Raw genomic sequence first — 13,149 nt, 5'->3', positions numbered from 1 at the left:
GGCTCCAGGACAGACCATTGTTCCCAGCTGCAGAGTAGAGCACGTTCTTCACCTCTGGTCCTGTCCTGACTGGGCCAAGGGCTACGGCGTGAGCGATTTCCTGCTTGATCTGGGCAAAGGCTTGCTGTTGTTCTGGGCCCCAGTGGAAATCGTTCTTCTTGCGGGTAACCAGGTAGAGAGGGCTCACAATCTGGCTGTACTCAGGAATGTGCATCCTCCAGAAACCTATGGCGCCTAGGAAAGCTTGTGTTTCCTTCTTGTTGGTTGGTGGAGACATCGCAGTGATCTTATTGATGACCTCAGTGGGAATCTGACGCCGTCCATCTTGCCACTTCACTCCCAGGAACTGGATCTCTCGGGCAGGCCCCTTGACTTTGCTCTTCTTGATGGCGAAACCAGCTTTTAGGAGAATTTGGATTATTCTCTCTCCTTTCTCAAACACTTCTGTTGCGGTGTTCCCCCACACAATGATGTCATCAATGTACTGCAGATGTTCTGGGGCCTCACCCTTTTCCAGTGCAGCCTGGATCAGTCCATGGCAGATGGTGGGACTGTGCTTCCACCCCTGGGGCAGTCGGTTCCAGGTGTACTGCACACCCCTCCAGGTGAAAGCAAACTGGGGCCTGCACTCTGCTGCCAGAGGAATGGAGAAAAATGCATTGGCAATGTCAATGGTGGCATACCACTTTGCTGCTTTGGACTCCAGCTCATACTGGAGCTCCAACATGTCGGGCACAGCAGCGCTCAGCGGTGGAGTCACTTCATTCAAGCCACGATAGTCCACAGTCAATCTCCATTCCCCATCAGACTTGCGCACAGGCCAAATGGGGCTGTTGAAGGGTGAGTGGGTCTTGCTGACCACCCCTTGGCTCTCCAGCTCACGAATCATCTTGTGGATGGGAATCACAGCATCTCGATTTGTCCGATACTGCCGGCGGTGCACTGTCGAGGTGGCAATTGGCACTCGTTGCTCTTCCACTTTCAGGAGCCCAACTGCAGAAGGATTCTCAGACAGTCCGGACAGGGTGTTCAACTGCCTAATGCCCTCTGTCTCCACAGCAGCAATCCCAAACGCCCACCTGAGTCCCTTTGGGTCTTTGTAATAGCCATTCCGGAGGAAGTCTATGCCCAGAATACACGGGGCCTCTGGGCCGGTCACAATCGGATGCTTTTGCCACTCCTTCCCAGTCAGGCTCACCTCAGCTTCCAAAAGGGTCAACTGCTGTGATCCCCCGGTCACCCCTGCGATGGATACAGGTTCTGCCCCCACATGTCCCGATGGCATTAAAGTACACTGTGCCCCAGTATCAACCAATGCATCATATTTTTGTGGCTCTGATGTGCCAGGCCATCGGATCCACACTGTCCAGAAAACCCGGTTCTCCCGTGCCTCTTCCTGGCTAGAGGCAGGGCCCCTCTAGCCCTGGTTATCATTCTTGCCCTGGGCATACATACTAGAGGTACCTTCGAGGGGATCTGACATATCATCCTCCTGTCTGTAATACCTGGCAGCTCGGTCACGGGAGGCTGAGGCTACTTTCACCTTAGCGGAACCCCCTCGGTTAGTGCCTCCCTCCTTGAGTTCACGCACCCGCGCTGCCAGGACAGAAGTGGGTTTCCCATCCCACCTTCTCATGTCTTCCCCATGCTCACACAGGAAAAACCAGAGCTCAGCTCGTGGGGTGTACCCTCTCTCTCTAGCAAGGGGACGACGGGCTCTGACCTGGGGGCCTGTGACTCGCACTGGTGCCACACTGACCTTCCTCATCTCCTCCCTTATCTCCTTTATCTCCTCTTTGAGGTCCTGGACCACAGCAGAGACATGAGTTTTCAGTGGACCATTGACCATACTGTCATAATTCCTGAGCTTGTTGGCAACAGAGCCCACTGTTTCTCGGTTATTGTCAGCATCGATCGTTGCAATGAAGGTGGTGTATTGCGATGGCCCTAGCCTTGCCAGGTTCCACATCATCTGTCCTGTGCACCTGACCTTATCGGGGTCATTACCGTGCTGTCCATCCCTTCCAAAGAGTACCTCTAATACTGCCACCTCTCTTAGCTGCTGGATCCCTTCCTCAAGTGTCTTCCACTGCATTCTATGATGGTACTCCTGCATTCTCTCTTTGTGAATGAACCTTTCTCTCACACTCATTAAGAGCCGGTCCCAGAGAGAAAGGGGTCCTGGCTCCCTCACAAATATCTGGTTCACACCTGGGTCCTGGGTCAACGATCCCAGATACCTTGCCTCACCACTATCCAGTTGCACACTTGTGCCCATGAGGTCCCAAACCCGAAGCAGCCAGGTGGTATAAGGCTCACGCCCCCTTCGCACAATGTCGTCTCGCATACCACGGAGACTGTCGTACGACAGGGACTCAATGATGATTTCTGGCTCTGGCTCCCCTGCTGGTTGTGAGGGCCCTGGTTCCCCATCATCATTAACTGGTCGTACTGATTTGGTCTTACACTTCCTCCTTTGCACAGGGGCGACTGCTGCTGGCTGTACTTGTCCTTGGGGTTCAGCTGAAACCTGGGCGGTTGTAACATCTGTGGGTTCCACTGCTGCACCGTCAGCCTCACCCTTTTTGGGGCAGGGAGAGGTTTTTTCACTAGCTGAGGAGGTGTATTCCCTTAGCAATTGGCATATCCCCTGGTGCACCTGGCCCATCTCCTGGCGCATCTCCTTGCGCACCTGGCCCATCTCCTGGCATATCTCCTGCATCCCTTTCGCCAGTACCCCCACCCATTTCGGGTAGTCCATTTCTGAGGTGGGCTGTTGGGCGGTATCTGGCTGTGGGGCAGGGTCTCTAGTGTCTGGGGCTGTGTCAGGCTCTGGGGCTGAATCAGGCTCTGGGGTAGGATCTCTAGTGTCTGGGGCTGTGTCAGGTTCCAGGGCAGGATCAGGCTCTGGGGTAGGAACTCTACTCTCTGGGGCCATGTCAGGGTCTGGGGCAGGGTCAGGCTCTGGGGCAGGATCTCTAGTCTCTGGGGCTGGTGTCTGGGTAGTTATCCAAGCCAATCTCAACTTATCCTTGAATGCTAAATAGAGTAGGCCTGCCAGCAGCAGGTGGTTAGTATTCAGAGGGAATCTAAACCCTTCAAAAATTGATGGGGTGGGTCCAAATAACTGGTTGAGGGGTTGGGGGAAAACTTCCCCTGGTGTCATTTCCTCACAGAAGGTACCATTGTTAACATAACCCCAAAAACATGAGCTCAGTGTGTGATAACCGTTTATCCACATGCCCACATTCCGGAGGAAGTTAAAAACCCATGAATTCCTCACCTTCTCGACCCATAGCGCAAGCTGGATAACGGCAATGGTAGCCTTAGTGAGAGGACCCATATTCAAGTAGGGGGCTGCAAAGGGAAAGAATATAGCCACAGCCACATGCCACCCGAACCAGGGTAAAGTAGACCACATAGTGCTGCCTACCAAGGTTCCTATATCCAACACACAAACTTAAGTTATTCAGGAACTGTTATTCCTTTTTCACCTCTCTCTCTTAATGCCCTCAGGCCCCACGTTGGGCGCCAAGATCTGTCTTGGTTTGAAAGACAGGTGTCTGCTAAGGAAGGCAGAAGCCTCCCTTGGAGTGGCAGATGTAACCCCTTTCCCTCTGAGTTATTATAATTTTGAAATCAAGGGTCTTTAGGCAAAGATGTGGGAAATAGGAATAACAGTTCTTTACTATATATATATATATATATATATATATAACTAGTCAAACAAAACAACAACAACTATGGCAGTAACAGCAAACACAAACCCAGTCCCAGCCTTCTTGGCTGTCAGGCTATTTCCCCTCGGGTGCAGTTCCGCTCGCAGCCGGCAGGGATCGCTGGCGGCTCCCGGTGAGCAGGGCAGGTGCGATGGTTCCCCCGCGGCTGCAGGGGGCGCTCCGGAGCGAGCTCGGGAAGCACGCGGCCGCTCTGATGCCCTGGGATCCCGGGGAAGGATGGAACAAAAGAGCTTCACAAACCGGTGGGCAGCTGGTCCCGGTTCCCGGAAACAGCAGGCTGGACTGGTAGGCTGGAGCGGCAGGCACAAACACAAATCCCGGGTGGCAGACGAGATGTATCCAAAAGGGGAACCCCCCGGGGCTCCAGGCAGGCAGGGTAAGCACGGCTACAGCGTAGCGAAGGCTCGAAGCAGCAGCGGGGCGGGCGGCCACAGCCCAGCCTCCAGCAGGGCAGGGAAAGCAGCTTTGGGATCCCCGGTGTTGTTCCCAGCAGAAAGGAAAGACACCGAAAACGGGAACCAGCAGCTCTTCTCTCCACGGCTTCTCTCTCCAGACGCTGAGAGCGAACTGAACTGCCCGCCAGGTGAGAACAAAAGCCTGGCCGGGCCCTTTTGTCTTGCTTAAGTATGGCTATCTCCTCTCAAGTATGGCCATTTATCTCCTAGCAACATGCTATGGGAAAAAATTCCTTTAACAGAAAAAAACTAGGACTAAACTGAAACCCCAACAGATGTACAGAACATTTTCTTTGTGTAGTTTATGGGTTTGATTTTCTCAGTCACCGTCTTCTGCACAGAGGGGCAGGGGTCAAGCTGTATTGTCAGCTGTCTCTTAAGCCATAGCTTTAGGTTTAAAGAGGCATAAAACTGTTTTGAAAAGGTCATTCTGACCAAAGAATCAATTCAAGTTACAGAGATTACAGAAACTTCAAGACACAGAACTTTGACAGAAAATGTATGCAAGGATATGAATTTCTAGCAATCAGTAATTATTTTGCCCTTGTGTCAACTTTTATCCCCTTCCTTTTTGGAAAATCTGGAAAAACATGGTCAGTCAGCAAAGGAATACCCCTTCTTGAGAGTTTCAGAAGAAAACACTGATTGTTTTTCAGTGTAAATTTAAGATGAAAAACAGTCAAGTGCTCATTTTGTAGAGTATTTTGAAATGTTCTGGATTTTGTTGTGCTTCAGGTAAGGCAAACTTGTTCTACCTTCTTTACAGCAGAAATCTAGCAGACTTAGGTCTAACCAAGGCCTTTGTTACATAAAAAGTTTTATCATGTGAGAAGCTGTGTCATGTAGTTGATCATAATGGAGGATTTCTGGGCAGATACTAAGAGCACATACTTAAAATATTGCGTGTAACATTCTTATTGCTCAGATTTCCTGTGACATTGCTCTGATGAATTTGATTACACAGCTTGATTTTCACAGAGACTTGGTAAACTGATAGAAAGGTTTGTACGCAAGATTTTTCCTGCATTTAGCTTCAGGCTGTGCACTAATGTACCACTCAAAATCAGAATAGGATCCCTCTTCACTACTTTCTTTTTTTTTTTTAACAAGAAGTCAAGTAAGTGTAGAGAAAGAAAGGCAGTAGGTTTTGTTGATTCCCCATGGCACATGGCACTCTTCCAAAATAAGAAATATATTTTTAGGATACAAACACTACATTTAAATGAATGATTATTGTACATCTAAGCTTTGACTGAATTAAGACCAAAGATTTCATACCCTATGAAACACAAGTATGAAATTTTGAATAGGGGATAAGATACCCTAACTATTCCTAACTGATGTCTAGATGGTTGAGAAAAAAGGACTTGATTCAAGCTCACAAACACTACCTTAAAATGTTTATTCAGCATTTTCACAAGTGCCATTTAGTGTGAAGTCAATAAAAATGTTTAAGAGCTTTATTAATAAAGGCAAGTGTCACATGTTTAAAACCCATATTTGAAAATACATTGATATCTAAAACAGAAGAAATTAATTCAAAGTTTAAAAAAACCCTAAAAATAGAAAATTGTTGAATTTTGGGGTTACTACAAATATATTTAAGATAAATGAAACTATTAAAAAATGGCACAAGTTTCATTGTTTACTGAATTATGGTAAAAATTCAAATCAGAAGTTTAGCAATGTATTCAGAGAAGTACATAAATGAAAAGGCTTTCTGAAGCCTGTTTTTCACTTAACACATCTATCCCATAGATATTTTGGGGTTTTCTTAGAAAGTTGTGGGTTTAATTGTACTTAATACAGCAAAATTGTCTATTAAATTAATGAGTATGCAGGGTTTAAATCTGTGTTAAATCACAGATTGCATGATTGCCATTTGTATATATTAAATCCATATGACCAAAATGATCAGGATGATAATGAAACCCTCATCTAGACAGGATGCTGTGGATGCTAAAAGGCAGGAACAGAGAAATTTTCCAGCTCTGTAGCATTTGTGAAGTTTTTCCTTTGTCATGCTTTAGCTGAGAAACAGAGAAACTCAGCTTCTCACAGTTTCTCTGTGAGAAGCTTTTGTTCTCATGTGTCCTGGGTTGCAGTGTATTCTATTACCATCCTCATGAGCTGTGGAAATCAGGAGGGGCAGTGTTTCCTTGCCTCCTCCCCCCAGACTATCTTGCTGTTAATGGCCCATCATTGTCCTGCTGCATGACTCAGAGATAACTCCCTCCAGACTATCTTCTGTTAATGACCCTAATCAACACTTGGCCTCATGACTCATTACCCCATTGTGAGATGCTCCACCCAGAGGGAGGAACCAAGCTTTCCATCCTGGATATAATCTGAGATTCTGAACACCAGAGACACTCTTTCCACTGGATTTCCAGAGGACAGGAGCTACACAGCCACCACTGGACTTTCTGAGGAAGAGCAGACCCCTTTACTACAGGATCACCACTTCAGAGGATTGCAGCCACCATTCTACCAGACTGCTACCACCACCCTGACTAACAGGGACTCAGGTTGTATCTTGACTCTGTCAGTTTGAACCAGTGTTTTATTTTATTTTTTCCTTTAATTTCCATTAAATTGTTATTCTGACTTGGTGCCTCGCACTGGTTTGTTTTCAAACTAGTACATCATGCAAATGGGATGGACAGCAGTTTGAAGAATGTAAACCATTTTATCACTTGCAAGCTGTTGTGAGAACACTAGAATTGTTTTCAGTCTTGTGAGAGTAATATTTGGAAATGGGTGTCTTACTGCTCAGCCTATCACCTTGAGAGGTGGTGAGTGAATAAGCCAATCAGGTAATTTCTTCATTGTGAACTACCCTATAAAAGATGAGTTATTCATTAAAGCTCTGCTTCGGCCATACCTTACAGCCTGGATTTGTGTCGCGATTCTGCCCTTCTCTGGGGATGCGACTTCTCTCAGCAGCAGCTATGCTTATTAGCAGCTCCTTTTGCCACTAATTGGAATTGCCAAACTGGATGTCCTTGACCTTTAAAGTGTAAGAGTAGCGACATGTTGATAAAAAGCAACCCTTTTCAAATGAAATAGGATACTTCAAATAATGGGCACATAAAATCAACAGTAACGTTTGCAACTTGGGTAGTAACTTTCCACAGATATTAGCAAGACTCCATTCCATAGTGACATAACCTCACATATGACTGAAAAGTTCAAAAGCAGTGCTTAACTTATTTTAAAAACTTATATAGGAAAAAATGAAGTGTCAGAACTATGAAACCAATCAATTTTGAAATCCTTTTACTCCCCCTCAGTGTGTTCAGACACGGGTTATTAGTTTATAGGAATTTTCCCTGAATCCAGAACTGATAGCAAATGTTATGCTTGGCCAGTGTGATTGCTGATATGAAAAGATTTACTCTTATCTCCTCAAGGTGGCCATGGTTCTCTCTTGAAATAGCATTTCTGCCTTAATAAAAGGCAGTCTTGAGGAAAGCAGTGTCTCCTCCCCAAAAACCATGTGCCAGCCCTCCCTTCCTCTTATGGGTCTGTTGCCATGTGTTTGCATCTGAGGCTATTCAGATATTTTAATCTGATTTGAGAGATTGCATTGTGAATTTCACTGGAAAACATTACATGGCCTCTGAGAGAATATTGAGTGTTCTGCCTGGACTGTTTTGCATGGATTTTCTGATTTATTTAAGAATAGGAGATACTTCATTTTCTCAGACTTGGCTGGAGTTATACCCTCTGTTATGCACAGCATTTCCAGGACAAAAACACTTTAATCTATTAAGAAAGGGTTATTTTATTTTGTATAGCAATGTCAGTGCTGATAGCCATGATCAAGAAGCATTCAGATTTTCCTTTGTTATTATCTCTCTGTGTACCAGAAAATGCACTACCAAAAGGCACCTTTGAGCTGTGTTGTGCCATCAACCTTCTGAAGCACTTTGAAAGTACATTGAAATCAACAGGGAGTCCTATTTAGCAGGCAATTGTACTGCCTCAGGATGTTTGCTAAGAGCCATACTGTTTTCTGAAATGAGATAAGCAAGAGAAAATAAATTGGCACATAATTAGAAAATGTAGTTCTTTCCATACAGTTTGTTCAAACTACAGCAGTCCTTAAAGCACTGGACGGAGTTTTGTTAGGCAGGCACAGAGGAATAATCAGGAAAAGAGGGGGACCTTGGATGACTCTGTTCATAGCACACGAGCAGCTTCTTGAAATGCTGTTTTGTTTTTAATCAGGAAGCGAAGGCCTGGCAGCTGGCTGCCCTGGGCTATAATTCAGCAGAACACTTCAACATGTAAGCAAATGGGACTTCAGCTGGTCCTCAAGGTGCTGATTCAGCAAAACCTTCCCCTTCCCCTCAGCAAAACTCTGCCTCTCCACTGGAGATAGATAGTTCCTGCAGTGCCTGCCCTCCTTGTGCCCTCCAGTCCATTGTCCCTCAGGAAATGACTGAAAGGTAGGCCCTTCTTTTACGGAGTGGTAATGGAAGTGGACAGAAAGGCAGAACAGAGAGAGACTTAAGACTCTTGCCAAGTTCACACAAAGCAACATTGAATAGTAAACTCGTCAAGATGCCAGGCAGCAGCACGCAAAGGCTGCACCACTTTCTCTCCCTCACTTTATTTGACCTGAACAGGAGCTTGGTTATTCCTGTCCTTAAGTCTCCAGCCAAGCAGGAGGGACAAAGTATTTGCCAAAAAACTTTGTGTTGACCAGAATATGCTCTGTGTTAGGGAGAAGCCCAGTGAGATTACATTTCCTTATGTGAAAGTGAAGATAAGAGAAAACTTCTCAGAGCATCCTGCAATGTGAGCAAAGATTTGGCATTTTGTACACAGAGGAAGATTTTGGTAGGATTACCCTGCACTTGAAGACAGACACAAAGAGAAAAAGGTTTATGAATTGCTCTGGAATTAGTACATAATTTGAATATCTGTGCACCTTGTGTGGTGTGAAACAGCCCAAAAGAAATCTTTACATAGACATACTCTATAGGATTCGTAAAACATATGGAAACTAAAAGTTTCTAACATAGATAGAGATACTGTGTATCAATTCAAAAGTGCTTTTGAACCAGGTTTAGGATTTCCAGAGCTGAGACCACTGAGTTTAGGGACTTTATCCAAGAAAAGAGATGTGCCCCTGGTATTGCACATCTAGGTGCCAGAAGTCAGTACAGTTCACAGGGCTGAGTTAGGCACTTTGTTCCCTATGTACTAGATGGGAATGGTACATGAAATTGGATGGCAGAGCACACCTCTGGAAACAGCTAAGATGAACAAGGGCATGAAAAGACAGTGTTAGGACTGAAAATGTCCTTGGGTGAAGAGAAGGTCTGGAGCTCAGTGCAAGTTTGCAGCAGTTTAGTGGGGAAATCCCATCAGCCTTGCAGAACAAAACCTGCAGTTCACTCCCTGCATCTTTTCAGTTGAAGATGGACAGCCCTGCAGAGCAGGGTGACTCCTTTCCCCATCTCTTTATAGCTGCAGGATGGATGTGATCCAGGTAATTAGCTCTCTACATGCTGAGAGAGTCATCCTAAACTCTACCTTCTGTGCATAGGTTTGTCCTGTTCTGCCCATGAAGAAGGACTGTTAACCAGGAGCACAATGAACCTTTAGGTTACTGATATTTTAAAGTTTTTAGGACTAAACAATGACTTTGAAAACATCATATTAAGCTTTGAGGCTGTTCAGACTGTGTCAATACAGTTCTGAGGAACTTGTTTACCACAGCTAGAATCTAACAGGATGTGATGCTCTATGAAAGTATTTTAGCATATCAATATTATTTGCAGATCAGGTTAAAAAAATCCCTTGGAAGAGATTGTTGCTTTTATTACCTAAAATACCTTCTAGACCCTGAGTATTCAACATTTCTGAAAATTCACTTTATCTTTCCTTCTTGTTATCCATATTACTATGCCAACAGATTATTAGAATGCAAAATGAAATGAAATATTACCCCTCAGAGATGTGTTTGTAATATAGCCCACATTGCACATGACAAGCTTGCAGAATGAATGAGCTCAGAAGCATATTTTATGCCAGTTTTCACAATGTATGGCTTCTTTTTAATTCTGACATGCTTGGTAATATTGCAGTGGACAGCAAACCCAGATTTGTCGTGATGTTCAGATTAAAGCAAAGACTCAATTATTTATTCACTGAAAGTGGGAAAAGCATAGTACAATTCGAGATGGAATACTACTTCTCAGAATTCTTAGCTGTCAAAATCAATTATTTTTTAGTAATATTCAAAGACAAAAATTCCCAATTGATAACATATTTTGAGCATTTAAAATAGCAACAATATCATTCATTATAAATTACTTGTAAGAAATCAAAGTTCATTTGTCCTTATAAAATGAATTGCAAATGGCACATCTTGGACTAAAGGCCAAAATTTTAATCTCCATCCCACAGTTAAGTTTATTTATAGGAATAATTAATGCCAAATCTAGTAGGTACTTGCCTAAATGTCATTCTTTCTATGACTTTCATTGCAAAAGGAGAGTTTCTTTGGTCCCACAGTATGGTTATCTACGTATAATATTTCAAGCCTCTAAAATATTGTTAATATTGATTCTTTTTATATTAATCCTACTCTTAAGAAAAATAGCAGTTTTAGTAATTACTGGAAAAATAAGTAAATTTACTAGACTCTGAAGGTAGATTTTTTTCCTCCTATGAACCCAACAAATCATCCTTTATAACACTATGTTCCTGTCCTGCCAGTAGAAGGAATACAGCCAAAGCAGAGCCTAGGTCAACATTGTACCCTCTGAGTTTTATCTATTGGTAACTACAACAGGCATTTAATGAGTGTGAAAATTGCCTGTCTCTGTGAGGAGCCAGAGAGAAAAGCAGAGCAAACAACACAAACAGAGAAAAATCTCTGAGGAGCAGAGTAGGCTCTCAGTAAGGGCGGTTTTGCTATCTTCCCTGAAAAAAAAGATGAAGTGCTTATTCAGTATAATGAGGGAGGTCTTTTGGGTGATCGTTTTTCAGTCCATAACTCATGAAGTATTTATTATCTGTAAAGACTGGTAGTTGGTTAGACTGTAGCATTATAACTTCACGATCAGGCATTTAAATTACAGGGGTTTGTTTTGTTCCATGACTGGATGATTGAAGTTTTATGATCAGGACCAGAAATCTATTAAATTGACTTTTTAATGGGGAGGGAATGTTGTAGCTTGTAAAGAAGGAAAAAAGACACAGGCAGGCAACTGGATGTTGTTATAATTACTAGGGAAAATATATTATTTTAAAACAATCTGGGTAAAGTCAGATTCAATTTTCTCTATAATTACAGACAGCTAAAGGACTGCTGTTGACAGGCAGCATTCATGTTGCCTGTAAAGGTCTGGACTAGATGATTCTATGTGGGCTGTTTTAGAATTACACACGTTACTTTACAATGGATAAAAAAATATGAATCCTGCCAAAGAAGCCGGTTGTTTTTCTGCAATGAACTGCATTGATGTGTTTAATAATCTCTTGGATCTAGAAGAGCACTTTTCTGGGGATGTATTCCCCATTCAATATGGGTTTTTAAAATGCCTCAAAGACATTGTCTGTTTTCACACATACAAGGGGTGTACACCATCCCCTCCATTAATAATCACACACACACAGCTTGCTGCAGTGCAAAGTGCAGAGCTCAGTCCCAGCTAGGAAGGGGCTGCTCTCTCATTAAGCCAGTTGTCTGCATACCACTCTTTCCAGAAGGCTTCTCGCTGATGGGTTAAATTACCTGTTCAATACAGAATGATAGTCTTCTCCTGAATGCCTTTCAGCACAGTCAGCAGCACACATGTGCACATTTTCCTTCCTGTAAGCTGTACAGAACATCTGCGATGCCTGAGTAAATTCTTGAATGTGAATACATTGTAACAAATCTTCGGGGATCTTTGGCACTCAGGTGTGATCCTTAGTTTTGCCTGGCACGCCAGAGTCTTGCTGGTTATCTCTGGTTATCAAACAATAGATTCTCTCTCTTCTGGACTCGTGCTGAGAGTTCCTCACTTGGCACTAGTGTCGACTGTGGGGACACATTTGGAAGAAATAATGATTTGTTTAGAAGGCATACAAATTTGCATTAAGAAATGTTCTTCAGGAGTCAGGTTGTTCATTGCAAAAATTTCCACAGTTATAAGGGTGCAAATATGGTTAAGCCAAGTTTGGTATAAATTTTCATGGTGTAGATTTTTTTATGTTTTTTTCAATATTTATTACAAACCAGAATAATGAAAATGCATGTTCAACCACTTAAAGTCCTCAAAAACGAAAAATGCCATTTCTGTTCTGCAGTCCTTTAAGTCTCCCAAGATGTTATCACTGTGTACCTATTCCAGGAAGTCTAAAGCACCCCTTGCAAATAATTATTTTATACCTATTTTTAAACTAATAAGAGGCAGAGAAAAAGAAAACTACAAAGTCTGAAGTCATGCAGATCTGTAAAGCTTCTCAAAATAACACTGTTGATTACTTTATTAGAATAGAACAGAACAGAAGACTGGTGGTTAGAGGAATTCTGTATCAATGCTACTCCTTATTGATTGCCTCAGAAAATGAGAATCAAAAATGCACTGAATTGAAATATTAGCTAACTAACCCCAGATCAATTTTCTCCTTACTGAGAAGTCTCGTAAGCAAAATTATAAAGGAATGTTTTGATTAGGAACAAACTACAGAAACAGAATTATAGAGGGTCAGGTTTTGGTAGGATGAAGTCATCATTTCCCCAGGAAAAAAGAAAAGTTTGGAGATACTACAACTATAATAATTACGAATGATGACATTCAAACCAATAAAATGTTTATTAAAAACTCAAAAGTCAAAATAGAGGGGAACTAATATGACTTGGAATTTATTACATGCAGTACAGATAAAAATGTAGCTAAATATAGGCAAAAATCCATGTCAGGAGAAGTATGGATACTTTTTTTGAA

This window comes from Aphelocoma coerulescens, chromosome 2, assembly GCF_041296385.1.
Source record: "Aphelocoma coerulescens isolate FSJ_1873_10779 chromosome 2, UR_Acoe_1.0, whole genome shotgun sequence".
Lineage (NCBI taxonomy): Eukaryota > Metazoa > Chordata > Aves > Passeriformes > Corvidae > Aphelocoma > Aphelocoma coerulescens.
The sequence above is the reverse complement of the archived record's forward strand: the minus strand, read 5'-3'. Positions refer to the sequence as shown.